Genomic DNA, 6,190 nt, shown 5'->3' with positions numbered 1-6,190 from the left:
TTCGCCGCGGTGGGCACCTTGGCTGGGTTGGGCACCATTGAGCGCTCCGAAGTGTGCTCCAAGGTGCGCACCATGGCCCTCCAAGGTGCGCAGCATGGCGTGCACGAAGTCGGAGCCCGGTTTGCCCCGGGTGCGCACCTCGCGTGCACCTTCGCCAGGGTGGGCACCTCGGTGCGCACACCTTCTCAATGTTTTCTTGCCTTTTCTGGAATTGGTGAAGGCAGCGCATCAAAGGTGCGCACCTCGGTGTGCTCCGAGGTGCGAACCCGAGAGCGCTCCGAGGTGCCCACGAAGTCGAAAGTCGGGTTAATTGCATTGTTTTTCCCCGGGTGCGCTCCGAGGTGCGCAACATCGGTGCGCACCAAGGAGGGCTCCCGAAGTGTGCTCCAAGGTGCGCACGATTCGGAGCTCGGTTTGCCCGGGGTGCGCACACCTTGGCTGGTTGCGCACCCTTTGTGCGCTCCAAGGTGCGCACGAAGTCGGAGCTCGGTTTGCCCCGGGTGCGCACCTTCGCCAGGGTGCGCACCTTGATGCGCACGCCTTGGCTGGGCTGCGCACCTTGGTGGGCGCCATGGTGCGCACCTTTCGTGCGCTCCAAGGTGCGCACGAAGTCGGAGCTCGGTTTGCCCCGGGTGCGCACCTTGGTGGGCGCCATGGTGCACTCCGAGGTGCCCAAGATTGGTGCGCACCAAGGAGCGCTCCGAAGTGCGCTCCAAGGTGCGCAGGTGCGCGCGAAGTCGAAAGTTGGGTTAATTGTCCGGTTTGCCTCGGGTGCGCACCTTGCGTGCACCTTCGCCAGGGTGGGCGCCTTGGTGCGCACACCTTGGCTGGGCTGCGCACCCGGGGCGCGCACCACCTTGGCACCCGCGTTTCCTTCATTTTAAATTTTTTTTTTTTACAATCTCTCAAGTGGGAAATTCTATAATCTCAACTTTTTTGCCTTTTCAGGAAACTTTTGAATGGAGCGCATCATTGGTGCGCTCCGAAGTGTGCTCCAAGGTGCGCACCTCTGGTGTGCTCCAAAGCTCTCTCCAGCTGCGTGCACCTGCCCCGGCCGCGCACCACCGGCCCCCGCCCAGCTTCGCTCACCTGTCCCGGGCGTCTGGTGCGGAACCTTAGAGTAAGAAACATCACCGTGCACCTTGGCCAACGTGCGCGACCTCGACCGAGCGCGGCACTGGCCGAGGTGCACACCGATTTCACCTGGTGTGCGCGCGCAGCACCTCGGGCGCACCGGGGTGCGCGCACAAACGCCCGGGTTGCACCGTGGCCTGTGTGCTCGGGGCGCCTCGGGTGCGCGCTCGGTGTCGCCCCCGCGCGCGCGGTAGTGCGGGCAGCGCACCCCGGCCCGGCCCGGCCCCGACGAGAACGCAAACGGGCAAAAGGTTTATTCAAATAGCATTGCGACGCCCGGCGAAAAACTAAGAAAGGGTGCAACACCGGACTTCCCGGGAGGTCACCCATCCCAGTACTACTCCGGCCCAAGCGCGCTTAACTGCGGAGTTCTGATGGGATCCGGTGCACTAACGCTGGTATGATCGCACCCGTTATGAGCTTGTCGCAGTGTGTACTTAGGCAAACCGCGACCCACGTGCGAATCCACCACCGGCCACCCACCCCCGTCGAGGTGCACACCCTCCCTCGCGAAGTGCGCCCCGTTCGCCAAGTGTGAGCCCTGCCCGGGTGCGCGCACCTTGCTAGGGCGTCGGGTGTGCACCCGGCCCGGCCTACGTGCGTGCACCTGGACGGGGCGTCGTGTGCGTGCAGTGTCCCGTCTGCAACGCGGTGCCACACACCACCTCGGGCGCAACGACCTGCGCTCACATGTGGGCCGAGTGCACCTTGGTGCATGTTCGGCGGGCGCCTCGGGTGCACGCTCGATCTTGCCCCGGTGCACCAAGGCGCTCGGTTTGCCCCGGTGTGCGCACTTGGTGCAAGGTGGGCACCCAAAATAGGGATCAAGCACCAAAACACAAGTTTCGGGATGCAAAATGGGACCAAGGACCACAAATGCGTTCCAAGACCCATGATGGGTCCACGAGAACAAAAATGTGTTCCGAGACTTAATAAAACAAATATTGGGTTTTAGGAGAAGAAACATGCTCTGATGCCCAAAACGAGAATCGACCCCGAAAAGGCCACAGGCCAAAAGTGGGATGCGAGACAAAAAAAAATGGGACCCGAGGACCAAAATTGGGTTCCCAGGTCGAAGACAGGGCAACCGGACAAGAAACGACCTCTAAGGCTCCGAAATGAGTCCCGACGACTAAAACTTGACAAGAAGCACCCATCAGGCACCCAACTCGACACCCATGGGATGCCGACCCACCCGGGCTTCCACCTAGCACACCTTGGCACCCACCCACCCTCGCACCCAACCTCGCACCCAACTTAGCACCTTTGAACCCACATTGGCACTCACCCTGACCCTGGCACCTTGGAACCCACATTGGCACTCACCTTGACCCTGGCACCCACCTTTGCACTCACCTTGGGACCCACCCTGGCTCCCACCTCGGCACCCACCCAGACACCCACCTTGGTTCCTTGGCACCCACCTTGGATCCTTGGCACCCACCCCGACACCCACCTTGGCACGCAACTTGGCTACTTGCCACCCACCTTGGCTCCTTGACGCCCACCCCCCGACAACCACCCCGTGACCTACCCTGGCTAGGGTTGGTGCACACCCACCCTGGTGCCCACCTTGGCACCCACCCCATGACCCACCTTGGCACGCACCTTAGTACCCACCCCGTTACCCACCCTAGGACCCACCCCGTGACCCACCTTGGCCAGGGTGGGTGCACCCACCCTGGTGCCCACCTTGGCACCCACCCATCCTAGCACCCAGCCTGTGACCGGGCTTGGAACCCAACCTTGCACCCGTCTTGGCCAGTGTGGGTGCGCACCCATCCTGGCACCCACGTTGTGACACACCCTTTAACCCACGCACCCTAGCAGCCACGTTGGCACCCACCTTGGAACACAACCTAGCAACTTGGCACCCACCCCGTGACCCACCTTGGCATCCACCATAGCAGTCGCCCCACTTGGCACCCACCTTGGAACCAAGTTGGCACCCACCTCGGCACCCACCTTGACACTTGTGGACCCACCTTGCCACTCACCCTAGCATCGACCCATCCTAGCACCCACCCTGGCACCTTTGCACCCTAGCACTCACCCATCCTAGCACCTAACCTGTGACCCACCTTGACACTCACCCTCGCACCCACCTTGGAACCCAACCTAGCACCCACCCACCCCTGACACCCAACCCTAGCACCTACCCACCCTTGCACCCACCCTGTGACCCATCTTGGCACCCACCCATCCTACCACTCAACCTATCACCCACCTTCTCACCCACCTTGGCATCCACCTTAGCACCCACCCACACTGGCACCTGGCACCCACCTCGGGCAAGGTGGGTGCACACCCACCCTGACACCCAATTTAGAACCAACCGAGCATGTTACCCACCTTGGCACCCCACATTGCAGCCCACCCTAGTACCCACCCTATGACCCACATTGGCATCCACACCCTAGCACCCAGGCACCTCGACACCCGCCTTGACACGCACCCTAGCACTAAACCTGTGACCCACCTTGGAACTCACCCAAGAACCCACCCACCCTGTGAACCACCTTGGCATCCACCTTAGCACCCACCCACCTTGGCACCCACTCTAGCACTCACCCATCCTAACACCCAACTTGTTACCCACCTTGGCACCCCGCCCCATCGCGTCCACCTTGAAACCCACCCTAGCACCCACCCACGCAGGAGCCCACCTTGGCACCCAACCTAACACCCACCGCATCCTGGCACCCAACTTGTGACCCACCCTTGGAACCCACCCCTAGTACCCACCTTTGAACCACTATATCACCAACCCACCTGGCACCCACCCTATGACCCTCTTTGGAATCCACCCTAGCACGCACCCCACCCTGGCACCCACCATGGAGCGCACCCTAGCACCCACCCACCTCGGCAACGCACCTCAACACCCACCTTGGTCGTGCGCACTGCGCCAACCTCTCAAAGACCCTATGTGGTGCGCTCCAAAGTGTACACCTTTGGTGCGCTCCAAGGTGCGCACCTTTGGTGCACACCGAGGTGCACACCAAAGTGTGCACCGAGGTGAGCACCAAAGTGCAACTCCAAGTGCACACCAAGGCGTGCACCTTTGGTGCGGTCAATGCAAACGAATTCGGAAGTTGGGGTCGATGTCCTAATCGCTGCTGCAGACTACACGTATGAGAATCCGGACAAATAGCTTTATATAGGGGAGGTGTTGCGTTTGATGGGTCGACTCCCCTGGTTGTGTGCACTGCACCAACTTCAAAGACCCTGTCTTGTTTAAGAAGTCAAAAGTTGGGGTGGATGTCCTAATCATTGCTGCAGTCTACGCATGTATGAGAATCAGACAAATAGCTTATATAGGGGAGGTGTTTGCATTCGGTGGGTTGACTCCCCTGGTTGTGCGCACTGCGCCAACCTCAAAGACCCCGCATAGCAGAAGAAGTCGGAAGTCGGATTTTGGTGAGCACCAAGGCGTGCACCTTTGGTGCGGTCAACGCAGACGAATTCAGAAGTTGGGGTGGATGTCCTAATCGTTGTTGCAGGGCTACACATGTATGAGAATCAGACAAATAGCTTATATAGGGGAGGTGTTGGGTTTGATGGGTCAACTCCCTTGGTTGTGCGCATTACGCCAACCTCAAAGACCTTGTTTTCGTTAAGAAGTCAAAAGTTGGGGTCAATGTCCTAATGGCTCCTGTAGGCTACACATGTATGAGAATCGGACAAATAGCTTATATAGGGGAGGTGTTGGGTTTTGATGGGTCGACTCCCCTGGTTGTGCGCATTACGTCAACCTCAAAGACCTTGTTTTCGTTAAGAAGTCAAAAGTTGGGGTCGATGTCCTAATTGCTCCTGTAGACTACACATGTATGAGAATCAGACAAATAGCTTATATAGGGGAGGTGTTGGTTTGATGGGTTGACTCCCCTAGTTGTTCGCATTACACCAACCTCAAAGACCTTGTTTTCGTTTAGAAGCCGAAAGTTGGGGTCGATGTCCTAATTGCTCCTGCAGGCTACGCATGTATGAGAATCAGACAAATAGCTTATATAGGGGAGGTGTTGGGTTTGATGGGTCGACTCCCCTGGTTGTGCGCATTGCGCCAACCTCAAAGACCCTGCATTGCGGATGAAGTCGAAAGTCAGAGTTTGGTGTGCTACAAGGTGTGGTCGAAGGTGCTCACCTAGGTGTGCACCTTTGGAGCGCAGGAAAAGTGCCTCCAAAAGTGCGCACCTTTGGAGTGCACAAAAGTGCCCTCCAAAAGTGCGCACCTTTGGAGCGCACAAAAGTGCCCTCCAAAAAGTGCCCTCCAAAAGTGCGCACCTTTGGAGCGCACAAAAGTGCCCTCCAAAAAAGTGCCCTCCAAAAGTGCGCACCTTTGGAGTGCAGAAAAGTGCCCTCCAAAAAGTGCCCTCCAAAAGTGTGCACCTTTGGAGTGCACAAAAGTGCCCTCCAAAAGTGCGCACCTTTGGAGCGCAGAAAAGTGCCCTCCAAAAAGTGCCCTCCAAAAGTGCGCACCTTTGGAGCGCAGAAAAGTGCCCTCCAAAAAGTGCCCTCCAAAAGTGCGCACCTTTGGAGCGCAGAAAAGTGCCCTCCAAAAAGTGCCCTCCAAAAGTGCGCACCTTTGGAGCGCAGAAAAGTGCCCTCCAAAAAGTGCCCTCCAAAAGTGCGCACCTTTGGAGCGCACAAAAGTGCCCTCCAAAAAGTGCCCTCCAAAAGTGCGCACCTTTGGAGCGCACAAAAGTGCCCTCCAAAAGTGCGCACCTTTGGAGCGCACAAAAGTGCCCTCCAAAAGTGCGCACTTTTGGTGCGCACCAAGGCGCTGGTTCGGTCGTTGCAGGCGAGTTCGGAAGTTGGGGTCGATGTCCTGAGCGGAGGTGCAAACTACACAGGTGTCGGAATCGGACAAATAGCTTATATAGGGGAGGTGCTATGCTTCGATGGGTCGACTCCCCAGGTTGAGCGCACCGCGCCAACCTCAAAGACCCTACGGTATGGATGAAGTCGGAAGTTGGGTCCGATGACCGATTCGATTAGTAGGTATGCTCATGAGGTCGGATTTGGGTCCGATGACCTGCCATGTGCAGGAAGGCGA

General features: G+C 58.4%; 1 non-coding gene across 1 annotated transcript; it reads right to left on the bottom strand.

Annotated features, from left to right (window-relative positions):
• Positions 1 to 1,428: 1,428 nt before the first annotated feature.
• Positions 1,429 to 1,546, bottom strand: LOC131870216 (5S ribosomal RNA). Its single transcript, XR_009368542.1, has one exon. It is a non-coding gene; the product is annotated as a 5S ribosomal RNA (ribosomal RNA).
• Between the last annotated feature and the right edge of the window lie 4,644 nt (positions 1,547 to 6,190).

This window comes from Cryptomeria japonica, unplaced genomic scaffold (assembly GCF_030272615.1).
Source record: "Cryptomeria japonica unplaced genomic scaffold, Sugi_1.0 HiC_scaffold_307, whole genome shotgun sequence".
Lineage (NCBI taxonomy): Eukaryota > Viridiplantae > Streptophyta > Pinopsida > Cupressales > Cupressaceae > Cryptomeria > Cryptomeria japonica.
The sequence above is the reverse complement of the archived record's forward strand: the minus strand, read 5'-3'. Positions and strand labels throughout refer to the sequence as shown.